The sequence below is a fragment of the Eucalyptus grandis genome, chromosome 4 (assembly GCF_016545825.1).
Source record: "Eucalyptus grandis isolate ANBG69807.140 chromosome 4, ASM1654582v1, whole genome shotgun sequence".
Classification (NCBI taxonomy): Eukaryota; Viridiplantae; Streptophyta; class Magnoliopsida; order Myrtales; family Myrtaceae; genus Eucalyptus; species Eucalyptus grandis.
Window position 1 is genome coordinate 570120 of NC_052615.1, and position 19039 is coordinate 589158.

The following is a 19039-nucleotide window of genomic DNA, read 5'->3' on the forward strand; positions in this document are numbered from 1 at the left end:
CGCTTTGGCAAAAAGGGGAAACTGAGTTCGAGGTACGTAAGTCCCTTCGAGATTTTAGAAAGAATAAGGACTCTAGCATATCGTCTTGCACTGCCGCCGAAGTTGTCACAGGTGCACGACGTTTTCACGTGTCGATGTTGAGGAAGTATGAACCTGACCCGACTCATGTTCTAAATTTTGAGGAATTAGACGTGGACGATAGGGTGTCGTACGTTGAAAACCCGGTTCAGATTGTAGATCGCAAAGAACAAGTTCTGCGCACCAGGACCATCCCAATGGTTAAAGTGGTCTGGCAACACCACGGCACTGAAGGAGCAACCTGGGAGACCAAATAATCGATAAGACAATTGTACATTTACCTTCTTGTTTAAAGATCTGTAATGGTTTAAATTTCAAGGATGAAATTTTTATAAAAGGGAAAGAGTTGTGATATCCTGATTTTTCTCAATTTTATTTTCAGTTAATTGAGTTGGACAATTCATCTGTGCATGTAGTTCATCTCTCATAGTTGGCCACTTGCGAGGGAACTAGTCTATTGAGTGAAGCAATTAAGGAATTTTAACACATCAGGCTTGGGGACTGATCACCCTCGGGTCGGATGCAAGAAAATTTCCCCAAAAGCTACTCAGTGGACTAAGCGTGCTGAAATCGCACAAGATTGAATTTAACTGTGAAAATTGGGATTGAATTTAGAAATTGAAAGCTCGGTTATGTCACATACCTTATTAAGATCATGGGATAATTTTGTGGACTTTAATTGGACTCAATTAGAAGAGAATTGAATGAAAAATTGAAGAAATTGGATGTACAAGAATTGGACCCCAGCGGAAAATGAAAGTGCAACCATTGGAGAAGTTGTAGAGGATTTGAGTGAGTGGATGATGACCTCATATGGCGATGTCATGGTGTGGGGCAAGATGGGCCAATGGAGTGACACATGGAGAGTGGGGATGCAATCCCAAAAAGGAGGGGTGTCACCTCCCCATCTCCATCAACTTCATCTTCTTCAATTTGAACAAGGGAGAGAGAGGGAGAACCGGCGAAGGGGAAGCTTGCCCGTCGACCAGCCTGCTCGCGCACGCCAGCTCCGCCGTTCATCGCCGCCGATCCAGCCTGCCCGTCACCATTCGCCGTGCCACCACGTGCTACCCCCCGCGTGCCTCGCCTCGCCATCCCGCCCGACATCGCCTCGCCCGCGCTAGCCGCTTCCCTCCATCTCTAGTTGCAGCCCAACGTTCCAGCCGAGCTAAAGACGCCGGAGCAACTCGCGAACTTAGCCGAAGCTGCCGCCGCCCCTTCCTCCGCCCGTTTCGCGCGCCCGCACCTCCCCGTCGTGCCTCCTTTTGGCCTAGTTCAGCAGCTCCGTTTGTGGGTATCTCAGCCTCTTCTAGGCCCGCTTTGGCCGTCTTCCCAACCCTGGAAGCTAGGCCCGCCTTTAGGAAAGTTGATCCCGGCGTCGCCCTCATCATTTTGGTCCAAGCAGCGAGTTAATCAAGTGAGTTTACCTCACTAAACCTTGATTAGAGTGTTAATGATGCCCTAAGTGTGTTGAGTTTAAATTAAGTAAGTTTAGGTAGGTAGATTAGTGTATTTAATTATAAATTGGATTAAGAGGTTGGTTTATGTTAAAGTGTGTTTAATTAAAGTTAAAAGAAGTTATTTAATGATAAGCCTTGATGGGACATAATAGGATTTTAGTTTTGAATTATTTAATTGCTTCGAAATTCTGGAAATTATAATATTATATTATAATCCGAAATTATTAAAATATTATTAAAAAAACGGAAAAATTATTTTTAACCCCGATTGCTCAGAATTTCGTGCCGATCGCTACTGTGTATTTAGAATTTAAAATTGATGATTGATTATGGCAAATTGAGTGTGATTACGATAAATAAGGATTCTTTATAAAATCCCAAGTGTCAAAATAGGGATTCTTTATAAAATCCCAAGTGTCGAAATTGATGGGAGATTGGCCGTGATTGACCACCTATTAGAGGTTGTGACCAATGGGGCCGTGATTGACCACCTATTAGAGGTTGTGACCAATGTGGCCGTGATTGACCACCTATGAGAGGTCGTGCCCAATGGGGCCGTAATTGACCACCTATTTAAGGTTGTGCCCATCAGGCCGAGATCTACCACCTAGTTAAAGGTCGTGCCGAGTGAGGCCATGATTGCCACTATTTGTTTAACCTACCTATAAGGTCATGATTTGAAGCAGTGATTGATTTGCTAGAGTGACATGTAATCGATCGAGTCGATTGATCGCTGAAACGATCCAAGTGGTTGAATTGTTCTGATAATGTGATGGTGCCACAGTTGTTTGATTATCATAATTGCACGTAGTTGAATTATATAAACTGTGTTAACTTGTAGATGAAGGCTAATGCGAGGTAAGCCTTCTTGATGTCGTGGCTAGGCCACTATGGGGCATATTTACTTTCTAATAGGGGTTTAGGAGGGGTGAACTTGCTAAGACAATGTCTCACCCCGTTGTGAGAAAAACATTACAGGGCCGTAGATGGCAGTACCCCTGGAGAAGAGTGGCGTGCCGATGGAGATTCACTAGACGACGCAAAGTGCTCCTGACCCTGGAAGTCCTTAGGTCTATCAGCTGGTTAGGTCCACTGTCTAGGTTCAGGTGACTGGAGATGCTAGAGTACCTTATATGTTTAGGGTTTGGTTTCGTTCTGGGGTCGATAGCGTTAGGGTTGGCCCATTGGATAGCATGGACATTCCGTTGACTATGATGAATGTCATTTTGGGTGAAGGCGTGGCGGATCTTCCTGATGGTAGAGTGATCAATGCATCACCTTCGGCCTCTTGGGTGATAGAACCGGAGGACGTGGGATCGTCGAACGAGTCCGACCGGTAGTCATAGGACTTTTTTTTTTTTTTTTTTTTTTTTCGGTGGACCGATCCCTAGTGTGCAGACTGACCCTTTTTTATGCACATAGTCTCTAACCCATTTTGGTTATATGTAAACCCTGATTGACTATATGAAAGTATGTCGGTTTGTATTTGAATTGTTTTTCTTCCTATTGTCCTATCCCGTAATTTATTTGTCAGGGGATTTTAATACGTTCTGTATGCGCATAATAAAATTAATGGGGTCGGCGACACTACTTGAAAATGTCGCATTTATATGACCAAGGTGGGTTGTTCATGTGTTTCGGGGCTCGAGGCATGACACGGCCACCGGCCACAAGCAACGGCCAACCACCAGCCACAGCCGACCGGTTGGCCTTGCCCGCCATAGGCAAGGCCTGGCCGGGCGAGGGGGAGCACCAACGAGGGGAGCCCTAGCCTAGGCATTGCTTGGCAAAGGTCACCTGGGTAAGCCCGACCCTCCCCCAGGCCAGGGCGGCCTCGTCGAGCGTTAGCTGGGCAACAACGATACCGGGCAAGGCCGCCCTGGCCTTGGCGAGGGCTGACCTCGCTAGATCTGGCGAGGGGAGCCCGCACCCAGGCGAGCGTTGGCCTCGCCCCTGGTCGGACGGGCAATAGCTGGCCACTGACCACAAGCCAACGCCCACCCGACCACAAGCCGACGCCTGCTCGACCACAAGTGAGGGCTAGCCTCGCCAAATCTAGTCTACGCAAGGCCGATGCTCACCCAGGTGAGGGCTCCCCTCACCAAATCTGGCGAGGTCGGCCCTCACCAGGCCAGGGCAGCCTCGCCTAGGCGACCCTTGCCGGGCCACGCTTGGGCGAGGGCTCCCCTCACCGATGTTCGTCCTCGCCCGGCCAGGCATCGCCTGTGGCGAGCAAGGCTAGTCGACCAGCTGTGGCTGGTGACCAGCCATCGGAAAAGGCCAAGGAAAAAGCCAAAATGAGAAAAAAAATTCAAAAAAACATAAAAACATAAAAAAAAAAAAAAAAATACTAAAATATTATTAAAAATTGTCCACGTTAGCTCTGACAGTCCTACGTGGCGCCGTTGACATCCACGTCAGCATTTTCGGCCAAAATTGGCCGGATGGACTGAGTCGGCAAGAAGTAAAATGGTTTAGGATTCAATTGGCAAAGTTAAAAGGTTTAGGACTGAATTGGCAAAAGTGCAATAGATTCAGGACTTTTTGGATAATTTTCCCAATCAATAGGTTTAGGACTTTTTTGACACTCTTCCCTTTTGTGTCTAAAAAGAAAATTTGCCCTAATTAATTTCTATCATATTTTGTTACTTGCGATGTATGCATGGGTTCATGACGCGCTACACACACATCGGTGCTTGCTTGCGTGCATAATTACAAACTTAAGTACTTTTGCTTGGAGATACAAGTTTTAATTCAAGTAAGTCACACAGACTCAGCTTCTAAAAGTAGCAATCGTATTAAATTCTTATTAACAGTTATATTACACTAATATATTTACTTTAAACACAATTCACCTCCTCCTTTGGCAAACACGCATCTATCCACTTCACCTTTGCACACTTAGGCCCTATTTGGTAACCATCCAAACATGGCCAAATTCTGATTATTTTTTCTCGAGAGTAGTTTGGGAACAGAATCGCGTTAGATAAAATTTTTGTTCCCGAGAACAGATTTGGAGTAGAATCGAGAATAAAAAAAAAAAAAAAAATAGTTCTTATTCCAGAATCAAAAAAAAAAAAAAGAACAAAAAAAATGGAAGAAAAGTGGAAGCTCAAGTCTCCCATCTCCTCTCCTTTGTTGCCATTCGCCACTGTCCACCACTGCCATCCGCCGCCCGTCGCTCGTCGCCGGCAACCAATTTGGTGAGCTCGCCGGAGGCTCGCCAGGCCAGGGCGAAGTTTGGCAAGGCTCGGCCTCATCAAATCTGGCAAGGCCGAGCCTTGCCGATGGCTAGGTGAGCCTCGCCCAGGCTGGGGGAGGCCGAGCCTCCGTGGGGCTGGGTGAGGGATGGGCGAGCCTTGCCCAACTACTAACAAGGGCTGGCCTCACCGAGGGGCTGGCGACACTCTCGATGAGGTCGCCGGCCCTTGTTGGCCGGTCGCCGGACCGGCGACCGACTTGAAGAAGAAGAAGAATAGGAGAAAAAAAAAAAAAAAAAAAAAAAAGGAAAAAAAAAGGAAAAAGGGAAAAAAAGAAAAGGAAAAAATATTTAAAAATTAAAAGAAATTGATTTGGAATAGAATCAATAAACACGGTACCAAACACAATTCTATTCCCGAATCGGATATTTTGGACGCTTACCAAACAGTTTAAAATGTTTAGAATCTGTTCAGAACAGAATAATTTTTTTATTTCTAATCGAATCTACTTCCGGGAACATAATCGTTACCAAACGCGCCCTTAATTCTCATATTGACATTCTCAAAATTTCTCAAAATGGACAAAATTAGACGGGGCCAAAAAAGAGCTTCCCATGAGATCTTAAAAGATATTCTTCTTTATGTTTCTTTTATATTCTACTCTTCAATATTTTATTTTTCTTTTTAAATCATAAGTACAAAAAGTGAAGAAATTTCAGAACTCACCTATTTAGGAAATCAGGAATAATTTTGATAGTGTTAGTAGAGGGACCCTCCCTCTCCATGAGTCAATGCTTTGGTTACCCTTCTAGATCTGCCGTACTAGACACCAAAATTAAGGCCGCAGATTGCGAAGCTGAATTGCGGAAGTTATTGGGGGAAGTGTGAAAGTGGTACATACGCAAGAAAAACTAGCTTTTCACTAGCCGTCGTGGTCTCCTTGTGGACTGTCCTTTCAAAGCTTCTGATTTTCCAAGAGTAATATTTAGGACCACGGATCGCGGTCGTTCGTGTACTTTGTGCCTTGGCATATTGACCATATTCGATGGGAGACTGTGTGTGAACAGGAAGCCTGTTTGTTGATGTTGGCAGTAGTTTGAGCGTGTTGAAGGCAAGTAAGAGTCAATATTCCACAATTTGGACCTTTCATCATCAGACGAATTTGTCACTGTTCTGTTTTATCTTTGCGTGTTGAAGGCAAGTAAGAGTCAATATTCCACAACGAATTGTAAGCAATATATGGATATTCTCAGTGATATCTCTATTATTGCCATGGTCCGATTACCATATAAAACTCAACGCCAATTAGACTTTCCTTAGAGCCTAGCACATATCATATATGATTCTTCGTATCTGTAGCCCTATTACACACTTCAACAGACTCGGCTTAACGATTAAAACCCTCCTTGATTATTATTTGGTTTTTATGCATCCTGTTGATTAGTCGTATTTAGCACGAGCATGTTAGGGTTTCGTAAAAGGGTCGATCGGAGGATGACCGTATGCACTAAATTCAAGACAATTAAACTTTATTGCAAGCACGAGATATTCCAAACTAAAGTGGCGCAGAAGAGTTATATTCAACTGGCTAGTTCTATCCTGACTTGTTCCGCCTTAGAAAAAGCCCACAATTAAACTTTGCACTATTGTGCTTCTCTGACTCCGATGCTAGCTTTCCATTTACTCCACTGGATTAATTTGTTCATGATCATTTTGGCCTCCACGAGCCAAAAGAAGTTGTCAGTCACATTAGAGAAAGAAAGCAAAACCTTCATCCAATTTCAAATTTGGCGAAGAATTGGTGGGTTGCCTTTCTCACCAAATTTCGAAAACATCGTAAAAACTATCGTTATTTTAATTTGCTTATGGAATTTCATTCTTCTTCTGCTGATTGCATGGATGACAATCGTAGACACGAGTATTATATATTCCTCCGATTACTGTCTACATGCATTCTACGGGCAAAGTATAAAAAGTCCAGCCGGCTGATCCATGTTTCACGAAGGCAACATTTGCATCGCTTGCATGTGGACAACATCGTCGTTTCAGCATATTTGCACACTAGGACAATTTTCTTATGAGGTCAAAGCCCCAATATGCACACGTTTCATTAGAAGGTTCTTTAATTGATATCACAAGATTTTATCCTAGTATTATATTTTAGGGCTATGCATGGGCCGGTCCAGGCGGGCTTTTGACCAAATTTTGACCCAGCCCGAACATTTCAGCGTAGGACATTTTGGATGAAGCTCTAGCCTAGACCATTTATATTCTTGTACTATCTTAGTAAGTTTTGAATGATGTCGGGTAAGTCTAGAATAACACCCTCGTATTTTGAAAATTTCATTTGCAGCCTACTACACCACTTAGTATGTCGATTTTATTTAGTAATTGTAGCTTACCTAGTATTTCTTTGTTATTTTTTAAGCATATGTGGAGTTTCTTCATGTACTAGATTGTAGTTAATCTATGTCCGAGTGATTGTGTACCCTAATAAATGCAAGTCGAATATAACTACCGGAGCACACAAGTTTGTGCCCACGGAATTGATAACTCGATATGATTTCTTACATAGTCATACTGAAGCTACTAATAAGACATATGATTGCATTACTTGATGTAGCTTAATAGTAAAAGCTGTTGGTACGTAGTTCTCAAAAACTTATTTATTACACTTTAGACCATAATTAGTTCTTAATTCAGTGGTTGGTTAGTTCTCGTATCAACTGTGATATCCTGAAATTTGGCCCCTTTCAAAATATATGAAATGGTTATTTCATCAATATATTAATAATTAATTTACTCTGAATTAATTACTTATGAGTTAACTAATATATTGGGCGAGGCCGAAAAGGGTTATAAACGCAAAAAATCAGAGAATTCAATTAGGGATCAACCGTACCATAAGGATCGACAAGAATCAATACTACGCTGTTATAGGCCAATTAGTGAACATATATAAATCGATTTGACAGAAGTATGTAGTTGGTTCATAGGTGATTCTGCACGATTACGATACTCACATCGAGTGATGATAAACCGATTTCCTATTGATCTTGTAGTTAGGGTATGTAATCAAACTCTTGTGATTACATGACAACCGATTGCCATTCATGATTCGAAAATGCACAAATGTGAATCGAAAATTATCGACCACGGGTCAATCACATGAAAACCCCTAAAAGCCATCCAATAGTTTAGGTCATACTAAAATCGCATTTGATTAATTTTAATCATGAAATTTAATTCGATTTCAGGTATCGAACTTTCAAGAGTTTCGAGACTAATAGATGTCACCTTATTCATTTACGAATTATCGGTAAGCTTAAAATTTTCGGAAGAGGAATAATCGATAAGAATCGAAGCCGGAAGAGAAGCCAGGCCAAGCCGAGCCCATTTCAAGCCCAATTCAAGCAAACGGGCCCAAGGGCTTTTGGCATTAAATAAAACCAAAACAAAAAGAAAAAGAAGTGTAGAAGAGGATTTTTAGGGAAGATATTTTTTGGGGAAAAATATTATATATATATATATATATATATATATATATATTCCCCCTCCTCCCCCTCATTTTCCCCCAAGGTGGCCGAACATCCCCTCTCTCCTTTCTCACTTTTTTTCTTCATTTTCCTCTTCATCATCATCATGATCACCACCGAAGCCCCACATTCACTGCCCCTTTAGCCACTGTCCACCGGCCGTCCGTCAAGCCACCATGCTGCCTTTGTTTTGCCATTTCCATCACTGAAGCACCACCACCGCCGGTGCACCATTGCCCAAGCCAAGCCCAAGCTTGGCTATGGGTTTTGAGGAGCCATCCCTATGCTGTTCGTGTCACCGTTCACGTTGGGAACTTCGTGTTCTCAACACCATCATGCCGCCATCACCGTTAGGGGTGTAAATGGGTCGGGTCGGGTCTTGATGTTACCCGACCCGACCCGAAACATAAGGGTCACGCATTATGACCCGACCCGACCCGACCCGACCCGAAACACATTAGAATATCGAATGTGTTTCGGGTCAGTTCGGGTCGGGTCGGGTCGAGTCGAGTCTCCGGGTTTTCACCTTCTTCTTCTTTTTTCACATTAGACCATCTAATGTGACGGAGGCTTAGTACAACCCACGAATGAGAATGCCACCTACCATTACAATCTGTTGAAATATCCTACAGTTGCAGACAAGAAAATGAGAAACATACATATGGAACAATTCTCCTTTCATGGAAAGGTTCAATTCTCTACTCATCATTCATCATTGTCGCGGTTTACTTCACCAGTGATTGCATCTCAAGTCGCTGTCGTTGTTCTGCTTCTTTCTCTTTGGCTTCTACTTCTCTTACAAGCTTAGGCATGCTTGTTGATTGCTGATGCGCAAACACACCAAGCACACAAAATCAAAAGCCACATCGTTCCTAGCAAATGCTCATCTAGATATGAGATAACAAGATTAGTCCACACTAAGCCAACCCGAGGGGGAACCAAAAAGGGGTTGTGCATGTGGTGTCATCAAAGCTTCATGGCAGCAAAAATATCAGTAAAGGAACTCTAACCAAGATCAATTCAATCCAATGTCAAAAGCATGCAATATCCTGCAACAATTGAAATGGCTAGTTAAGCCATCATTGTACCATCTCTGGCTTTTTCAGTGCCAGACCAAATAGTGAAGAAGTAACAAAATTCGGACTTGACATTGACGAATGCACATTTTTATTGAAATTGGATAGAGACTATGTACAACAGCTGACATGAACTCCACATCGGTCCAGCTAATTGTAGTATTGACAAGGCAAATCCCATAGATATTCCTCATACTCGCACCGCTTGCAGCCGCTAAGGAATAGCTGACATATAGAGAAATACATATTAATGAACAAGTTACAGCTGCTATTCGCTTTCAATGCACCGGTCCCTTATTTCCAATCAAGCATGTCTAGGAGCCGAGTACCTCTTCCTTGGAGTTTGCAAATATCTTGATAACTCAAAAATATAAAACTTTTAGTAGGGATCTGAACCTAGTAGAAGAAAGAAAGACCCTATTGAAGAATTTAACCATAGTACAAACAGTTAGAGTCTTCTTCAAAATAGCACCAGGGGGGCATCGCATCTTAATCCTTCGGGCAAACAATCCAGCAAAGCAAAAACCATCACTCCGCACATAGAATGCTAAAGAAGCAAGATATCAAATTAATAACAGCAGCACAAAACCAGCAATAGCAAGTTAGCAACAATGACAGCAAGAATTGCACAGAAAAAAAAAAGAAAAGAAAAAAGAACACACCAACTTCGACAACCGCAACTTCATTTTGGTGTTCTTCTCCTCAGCACAATCTTCCCTCTCCCCGTCACCCCGAACCGCTTCGCGAAGCCTATCCACAGAATATCCCATTCACACTCCAATCAACCATTCATTTTAACAAGATAAGCTCGAACAAGAAAGACCTATCAACAGAGAGACCCACCAAGAACCAGAGCACCAAATGAGACACCGCAAAACCACGATATACCCCAAAGAAAGAAAGAAACACCAATTGAAGATAAGCATCCAAGAAACAAAAAAAAGAAGCAGAGATGGCGTCTGAAGAACGAAACCTTACCAAGAACGAGAAGAGCTCCGATGCCTGCCGACGAATTTAAAGACCCTAGATCAAGCCGTCGCGTAAACGCACGTGCGAGAAGTCGCGGCAGAATTTCTCCCGACTCCGAGGAAAAATCGAAATCGACAGCTCCAGCGTTTTCCCACTAAAACAATAGGAATCGGCGGCGGCTAGGGTTCCGGTGTTGAGACGAGAGATGGAGACCTGGACGGCGACGATCGATTGATTCGGCGGTGGCTAGGGTTCCGGCATTGAGACGAGGGTTGGCGACGGCAAGGCGGAGGCGCGTCGACCGGAGGGCGGCAGCGGAACGGAATCCACGAGAAGCGCAGTCGTCGGAGAAGAAGCCAAAGGGGAGGGGTTCTCGAAAACACGTCTGTTTAGTGTTTAGTGTTTGTGTTTGGTGACTTGTTTGTAATTTGGAACAAGGATGTTAACGTGTTTCGGGTCGAACAATGTTCCAACCCTAAACCCGACCCGAAACATGTATTCCGCTTGTTTCATGTTTGTTACCCGAACACGAAACACGTTTTATATTTGTTTCGTGTTTGGGTCGTGTTCGGGTCGGGTCGGGTTTTTTTACACCCCTAATCACCGTGGGCTCGTCGATGTCAAAAACCGTGAGTTATCTCTTAATCCTTGATTAGGTAGTTAACTGAGTTTAGGGATAGGTTTAGTTTAGGGATAATGATGGTTAGTGTTAGTTAATTTTGGTTAATGATGGATTAGATTAAGGCTAATATGAATTAGTTTTAATTAAGAGCAATTAGTTTAAAGTAATCATGGTTATGATAATTAACCGTAATTAGTTTAAAGTATTAGTGGGCAGGTTAATTAACCATAGTTGGTGTAAAGTAACCGTAGTTAGTTTCATTAACAGTAGTTAGTTTAAAGTAACCATGGTTAGTTTAATTTAATCGTTGTGTAGATTAATTAATTATAATTAGCTTAATTAATCGCAATTAGTGTACATTAATGACGAATTAGTCATTAGGTAGAATTCCATACTTGATTTTCCGAATGAATTTATGCATAATTCTGACTGTTTGAGCTTGTTATGCCATGTTATTGATTGCCCAATTATAGTCCTTAATTATTATTTTTTAGAAGGTTTATTTGGCAAGAAAATGATACATTTTGAGGTGTTGGGTTTGGGCGTCGTGTTTTATGTGTTAAATGGGACAAAGGTGTTTTAAAATGAATGTATGTAAAATTTGGAGGGTTGATTTTAAGTACATACCATGTGCGATTATTTTACCTGAATTTTAAGTGTGAAAATTTGCCAAGATTTGTTATTTGAGCATGAACTCTTTTGCACTAGGCTAATTGATTGCAAATAAAATTGGCTTGAGTGTTGACGTGCTTGAGTGGTCATTTAATCGAACCCGTCACCCAACGGGAGTTTAGAGACAATGCCCAATGTTTATTGGATGCCTAATGAGGATCTAGATGCCAAGTTGCGGTTGAGGTTGGACCAATACTCTTTATGGAATGTTATAAAGGTAGGGGTTCTAGAAGATGCCATGGCCCGAGGGGTTGTAATAATTGGTACACGTGTGATGACTTTGTGCATGAGTATTATGGAATGCATTCCAATTATTTATTATGTTTGTTGTATACTATTGGCATATGTGAATTGTTATATGCAAGGATGTACCAAGGCAAGACAAGGATGTCTACAGGCTATTTGACGGCTTTAATATTTGTCTTTGGGGTCAATTGCCTAACCATATTTATATTTAAGCAAAACAAGTGTTGCTTTGTTATTGATGTGTTGTCGATATGATGTTGCATGTTTAGGCTGCCTCTAAGACGATTAGCGTCCTAGTTGAGATTTAATTCGTTGATTTGCTGAGATTTATATCTCACTTCATTGTTGTTTATTATTTTCAGGCATGTAGTATAGAGAACCGTCATGTTCCATTTGGGGTCCCTTGAAGACGAGAGATTGTCCTAGCGTTAATGAAGTTTAAGTTAACTCTGACCCACTATTGGCTTTTGTTGGGTGGTTGGAAGTTGCCGATGTAAGGCTTGTAACTATTAAACTTCCGAGGGTTAATAAGTTTATAAATAAAAGTAATGCTTTTGGGAATGTTTCTTGTGTTGTGTTTTTACTAACCCTCTTTGTTGATTGACTAGGTGTTTATATTAAACGCTTTCGCTTGCGTTTAATGAAAAGATAAAAAAAAAGGATGGGTCAGCAACGCGTTCTAGGATGTCACATTTTATCAACTGTCGTGGGATGTTCGTGTGCTTGGGGGTTCGAGCCGTGACATCAACTATCCTTTTTGGTATGTTCATGTTGCAACCTACCTTTTCCGTCTGAAGAGAAAAGACATAGATTTAGGAGTATTGCTTAAAAGGTGTGCCTAAGGCACTCAATTAGATGCAGGCTCTCCCAAAACCTTACCTTGTGCAACGTTGGAGTATTCAATGTTAAGTCAAATTAACACTTTCACTGTTTTCTAAAGAGGAGTTGCCACTAGCCAATTGAGGTCGGCTAAAGACCAAGGTGAGGTATGAGATTATACCTCACTTATTTTCTATTAATTTACATTTCTACTCAACCAAAGAATTTAGGGTCTAAGACTTTATTACACTAAATAATCAACTAGTACCCTTTTTGTCACACCCCGAACCTCGAGCGCGCCAACATCCCACCATGGTCATGCAAGTGCGACATTCCCAGGTAGTGTCGCCGACCCCATTCATTTATTATTGCGCAAGCGGAACGTATTATAAAACCACTGCCAATGAAATACGGGATAGAAAAGCAAAAAGCAAAACCACAACATAACACTTTCATAATTCAATAGAATTACAAACAGAAGCCTACAGCCAAAAGTCTACAAAAGACCGGCTCTTAAAAATGAATTGTCCTACGACCTACAAGTCGGACACATTCTCCAATCCTCATGACTTCACCTCTGCAACTCCTCAAGGTCAACCAAAGCTATCTGGCCGCTCCGTCCACCATCCGTCCACCAGGGACCTGAAATTTTAATCCCCAAACCGGGATGAGACAATGTCTCAACGAGTTCAACCCCCTAAACCCCTATTAGAAAGAAAATACACCCCGGGTGACCTAACCACATCACACAAAAGACTTACCTCGTCTCAATTCCTTCCTGCAGGTTAGCGCAATTCAAATCACTTAATCACAGATAGTAATAGGAACTTAAACAACCGGAACGCATTCTCTTTCATATAACCAACAACCGCAGGGGTCTTGATTATAAGACCAAATCGTTATGACACGTCCCATTCTATGCCACACAATTCCGTCCCATAATCCGGCACATCAACCACACTCAACATGCATTCCAATTGTTATTCACTGTCACACAAGGGCATAGCCTACTTGCAGTTCGGCTATCTACTGGCATATAGCTAGGCATCGCCTCCCCACCTTGGAGCGCGGCTTCATCAGTACATCGACGGCGTTCCCGGAGGAGCATGGGCCCAGAATCAACTGTGACCCACAACCACTGCGTGGGCATCCCATATAGGGGCAAGTCTGGCTCAACAGCCTAGGACAATTACTCTTAATTATCACACAGCCAAATCATACTCGGCCCCATGACACTTTGCATTTCACTCAACGCTTCCACTTAAGATAGTGATCCCGACCATTTTTCTTCATATTAAAAATATTCCATAAATTACTCACGTGTGTGGGGCACGTTAATTTCGATCCAGAAAACTAATATCTCACTTTTTCAAACCCCACTATTTAATATAATATTGAAAATCCAATTTTTGCATTAAAACCCGACACTTGGGTTTTTATGAATAAAATTCCTAATTATCACAATCAACACCCAATTTACCACATCCATTCATCAAATTGAAATTCTAAATACACAGCAGCCGATCAAAGCATGAAATTCTGAGAAAATAAGGTCCCGAAATAATTTTCGAAATTTATTAAATAATTAAATTTATTCCGAAAATTAATTAAATAATAATATCCATGTTTTTCACGATCCACACTCAATTTATAATATCCAATCATCAATTTCAAAATCTGACTACACAAAGAGCGATCGGCACGAAATTCTGAGAATTTAGGGTCCTGACAAAATTTTCGAAATTTAATAAATAATTAAATTTATTCCGAAAATAATTAAATAATAATATTTTAATAATTTCGAATAATAAAATATTATTAAATTATTAAACAATTTCGAAATATTTATTTAATCCCAAAAGTAATTCATTTATGTCAAATCACCATTATACTAATATAAACATCAATTTAACCTTAACTAAACATACTTTAAGTTAAACCAACCTCTTAATCTAATTCACAATTAAATAAATTAAATTAACCACCTAAGCTTAATTAACTTAAGCGAAGCATACATAAATCATAATTAACCTTCTAATCGAGGTTTAGTGAGCTAAACTCACCGGATTAGCGAACCGAGCGGACCAAAACGATGGGGACGACGCGAGGATCGACTTTCCTCAAGGCAGGCCGAGCATCCGGGCTCGGGAAGGCGGCCAAAACTGGTCAAAACCGAGCTGTGAGACCCACTTTTCTTGGCTGCTGGTTGAGGCCGATGGAGGGCTGCACGGCGGCGGTTCGGGCGCAAAGCCGGCGGGGATGGGCCGCAGCAGCTCAAGCGGGTTGAGGCAGCGGTGCACGGCGGTCGGAGGGAGCTCCAACGGCTCCTAACAGCGACCAAAATGAACGGAGAAGCAGGGATGATGCGGCTGGAGACTCGGGCGGGGGCGGAACGGGGAGCTGGCCTGTGTGGGGTGCGCATGAACGAGCAGCGACCGTGACGGCGAGGAGCTCCGGCTAGCGACGTGCGACGGCCATGGCTGCTCGGGTTGTTGCTGGGACACGAGCAGCAACCGAAGATGGAGAAGAGAGGGCTTCGACGTCGCAGCGATAGAGGGAGAGAGGCGGAGGAGAGAGCGGCAAGGCGCGGCTGCGACGGCGGCGGCTTCGGAGGCGTGCAAGCGTGCGTCGAGCGAAGGGGAGGCCGGTCGGTCGCTGGTTTTCCTCCCCCTTTTTACCTCCCATCCGGTTCTTAAGGAAGAAGAAGAAGATTGATGGGAGAGCCCCACTTTTTGAGAGCCAATTAACACTTGCCACTTGTCAAGCTCTCATCACTTGGCTCCAACCACCATGACATAAGGTGATGCCATCTTCCACTAACTCCAATCTCCCATAACCTTAGTCCAATAGGTTCAATTTTATTTTCCGCCGGGGCATAAAGTCTTGTACAACCAATTCTTCAATTTCACTTGATTCTCTTCCAATTGAATCAAATTGAAGATCATAAAATTAATCCGAGGTCACCACACTTCAATTCACATCTTTACTTGTCCATAGAACCAACTTAAGTCCCAAAAGCACAACCAAGGGCGGGCCTACTAATTTTCCGAACCAATTTAGCCATTTTCTAATTAATTTGCTAAAAAAACTCGACTTGCATGAAAAATCTTCCAAAGATGAGTCAATATTCCTAAAATAATTTGTGACACACCCAGACTTCCAATTTCTAAATTCGATCTCAATTTCACGGTTAATTTCACTTTGGCACGATACTAGCGCGGCCCAACCTACCGGGTAGCATTTAGAAATTTTCATGCATTTGACCTGTGGTTGATCATCTCAAGCCACAATGTACATCTTCGAAACATTGGCGACTTTTGATTGTCAGGGTAATCTCAAGGTTTCAAATACGAACACAGGGTACCCAATCGACAGAAAAGTCGGTCCAGTGCCGATCGATAAGAATTGTGTGATCCGGTGGAATCACCCACACCTGATCACATGCTTCTGTCGAGTCGGCCTATCTCCGATCTCTAATCGATTTTTAATTGTGCCGTAATGATCCTTGCAGATTAGCTCGATCAAAAGATCGCTTCCTGGTCAAATTTTCGAGTCTGATGCATTAGAATCTCTTAACGGCTTCACCTGGTAGACTAGTTTTCACATGAGTGGCCGACTCAAGGAAAAGAACTATATGCATGCCAACGAAATGCCCGTCTCAAATTATTGAAAATATAATTGGAAAATCGGGATGTCACACTTTTGGTACCTAACCTTTTTCAATCGCTAACTAAAAATATTCAAGTAACTTTCTTGCTAATCATGAATCCTAAGATTCTACTCTTAAATAGGTTAAAGGGAAACCACAACCAATGTATTAAAAAGTGCATACTCAAATACATAATAGAAATAGAAATACACAAACAACAACTTAACATTAGTTTCTAAGAGCATACGGCATCCTATTGTAAATCCCTAAGGGCTTGTTCAATTGAATAAAGAATTTTTTTATTAGAGATTTTCGCACATTGAAAAAACTACTCAAAATATAAATTCTAATATTTTCCTACTTTTGAAATAATAAATTTATTTGAAAATTTTCAAGTTCTTAATTTTTTTTTTTTAATTCTATATATATTTTTAAAAAAATTAATTTTTTTTCACTCGTCTTCTTCTTCAAAAATGAGTATAGAAAGAATGAAAGAGTTGATAATCATCTTGGTATTGTCACTAGTCTTTTTATTCACCATTGGAAATTGTCTTCGTAGATTTTGTGTTAGCTTTGAAAGTTTGATGTCATGCCTCGAGCCTCGAGTGCACACCCATCCCTTGGTGGTCGATAATATTGCGACGTCTTAAGATGCGTCGCCGACCCATTCATTTTAATGTGCATGCCAAAGCGAATAAATAAATTCCCAAACAATAACAGCTTGGGATAGAAAAGTAGGAAACAGATTCACAACCAAAACACTCTTCTATATACACACTGAGTCAAGTACAAAAGTTTACAACCAAAAGACTTTAAAAAACCAGCTCTCAAAAGAAACTGTCCTATCTGACTCACACCTCAGATCCCTTTAGCTCGGCTTCAGGTCTTCCACCCTACGGTCTTGAAAAATTAAAGCTCACGACGGGGTAAGATATAAATCTCAGCGAGTTCACGCTCTAAACCTCAATTAGGAGGGTAATACGCCATGAGGCATCCTAACCACATAATCATGAAGACTTACATCGTCTCAGATCCTCCATGCATGTCAACACAATTCATATCATAGATAGCATGAAAGCATAAGCAACAACCAAGCTCAATCAACTAGAACGCCACACTTAATTCCAACCAAACACAGAGGTCCTAATTATAAGGTCAAATCGTTATGATACGTCTCATACCGTGTCACACAATTTTATTCCATAAATTGATGCATTCAACTCAATTAAACATGCGTTCCTAGTTTTGATCTTAGCCCCAAAGGCACGGCCTACTTGCTATTCGGCGGTCTTCTGGCATAGCCATGCCTCATCTCACCTCATTGAGCACGGTTACATCTTTCCTAGACGACTTTCCCAAAGGAGTATAGATCTAGAATTTACTGCAATCCGCTTCCATTGTCCAGGGGCGTCCCATATAGGGATAACGTCCAACTTAACAGCCCGAGACGGTTTCTCTTAACTATTCATGCACACATTCAATTCTCAGCCAAGACATCGTGCTTTACACTCCAAATGTCCTAATTAAAATAATATACTTAGCCCATTTTCTTCGTATTAACAACACATAGTAAAAGTAATTGTGTGTAGGTATACGATCAGATCGAACCCGAAAAATTCATATCCTTATTTTTAAAATCCCGCTATTTAATATAGTATATAAAGCCAATTTCGATGTTAAAACCTAACATCTGGGATTTTCTGAATAAATATGAAATTTCACAAATTTTGGAATAAGTGACCAAAATTCCAATGAGCACTCAATTTGCACCAATTAACATCCAATTGCATAAAATAAACACACCATTGTAATCAGCACAAAATTCTGGTCACCGGTTATCCTGGTCTAATTTCCGGAAAATATATATTAATTAAATAATTACCAAAATTAATTAAATAATGCAATTTAAATACCAAAAATACTAACTTATGCCAGAAATGCTTAATTAACCGCATAAACAAGTTGGGAAAATTTCCGAACCTATCTAGATAAATACTACATCATGTCTAGTCCTTAATTAATCTAATCTAACCACTTAACATGCATAATTGAATAATTAAATCACTAATCTAATCTAATCTAACTAGCTACATAATCCCTATTTGACCTAAACTAATCACCCCTAAGCATAATTAACTCCATAAGCAGAATTTAGTGAGTAAACTTACCGGATTAGTGAGCTGGTGAGTCCACGATGATGGCGACGCGGAGGTGGGCGATAAACTTCCTAATGGCAACACCAAACAAGGCCGGGAAAGGACCAAAAAAGCCTCCCGAAGCTTTCAACTGGGCTGAGAGTTCGGTTTATGCTCTTGGCCTGCAGGGGCAGAACTAGCTACTTGGATGGCTAGAACGGCAAGACCGGGCGGCGAGCTACTGTTGCGGGCGACGGCGAGACTTCCAACGGCTTGGACGGCGACGTATGGTGGATGGCAAAGCTAAATGGTGGCTTGGGATAGCGAGCAAGAGGTGGAATTTGAGTGGGGAGGTGGGATGAGTAGCTAGGCTGGCGCACGGCACAACGGCAAGCGACAGGCGCGGCAAAGAGCTCCGACGGGCTTGGTGGGTGTGTGACGACTAGGGCAAGGGCTGCCGGTTTCTCTGCAATTTTCTAAGCTTCAACTAGCTCAGCAATGGGGAAAGCAAGTCTCAAGGAGGAAGAAAGGGCTGCTGAAGATAGAGGGGGGCCCAAAGGCCACAAAAGTCTTCCTC

At 41.9% G+C, this 19039-nt stretch overlaps 1 long non-coding RNA gene across 2 annotated transcripts; it reads right to left on the reverse strand.

The window, feature by feature from the left end:
- Positions 1-8801: 8801 nt before the first annotated feature.
- LOC104415761 lies at positions 8802-10897 on the reverse strand. 2 transcript variants are annotated; one of them, XR_005550398.1, is made up of 2 exons: positions 10329-10897; positions 8802-9323 (listed from the first exon to the last, which is right to left on the reverse strand). It is a non-coding gene; the product is annotated as an uncharacterized LOC104415761 (long non-coding RNA). The 2 variants fall into 2 exon arrangements; XR_005550397.1 differs by lacking the exon at positions 10329-10897 and adding an exon at positions 10013-10061.
- Positions 10898-19039: the final 8142 nt, after the last annotated feature.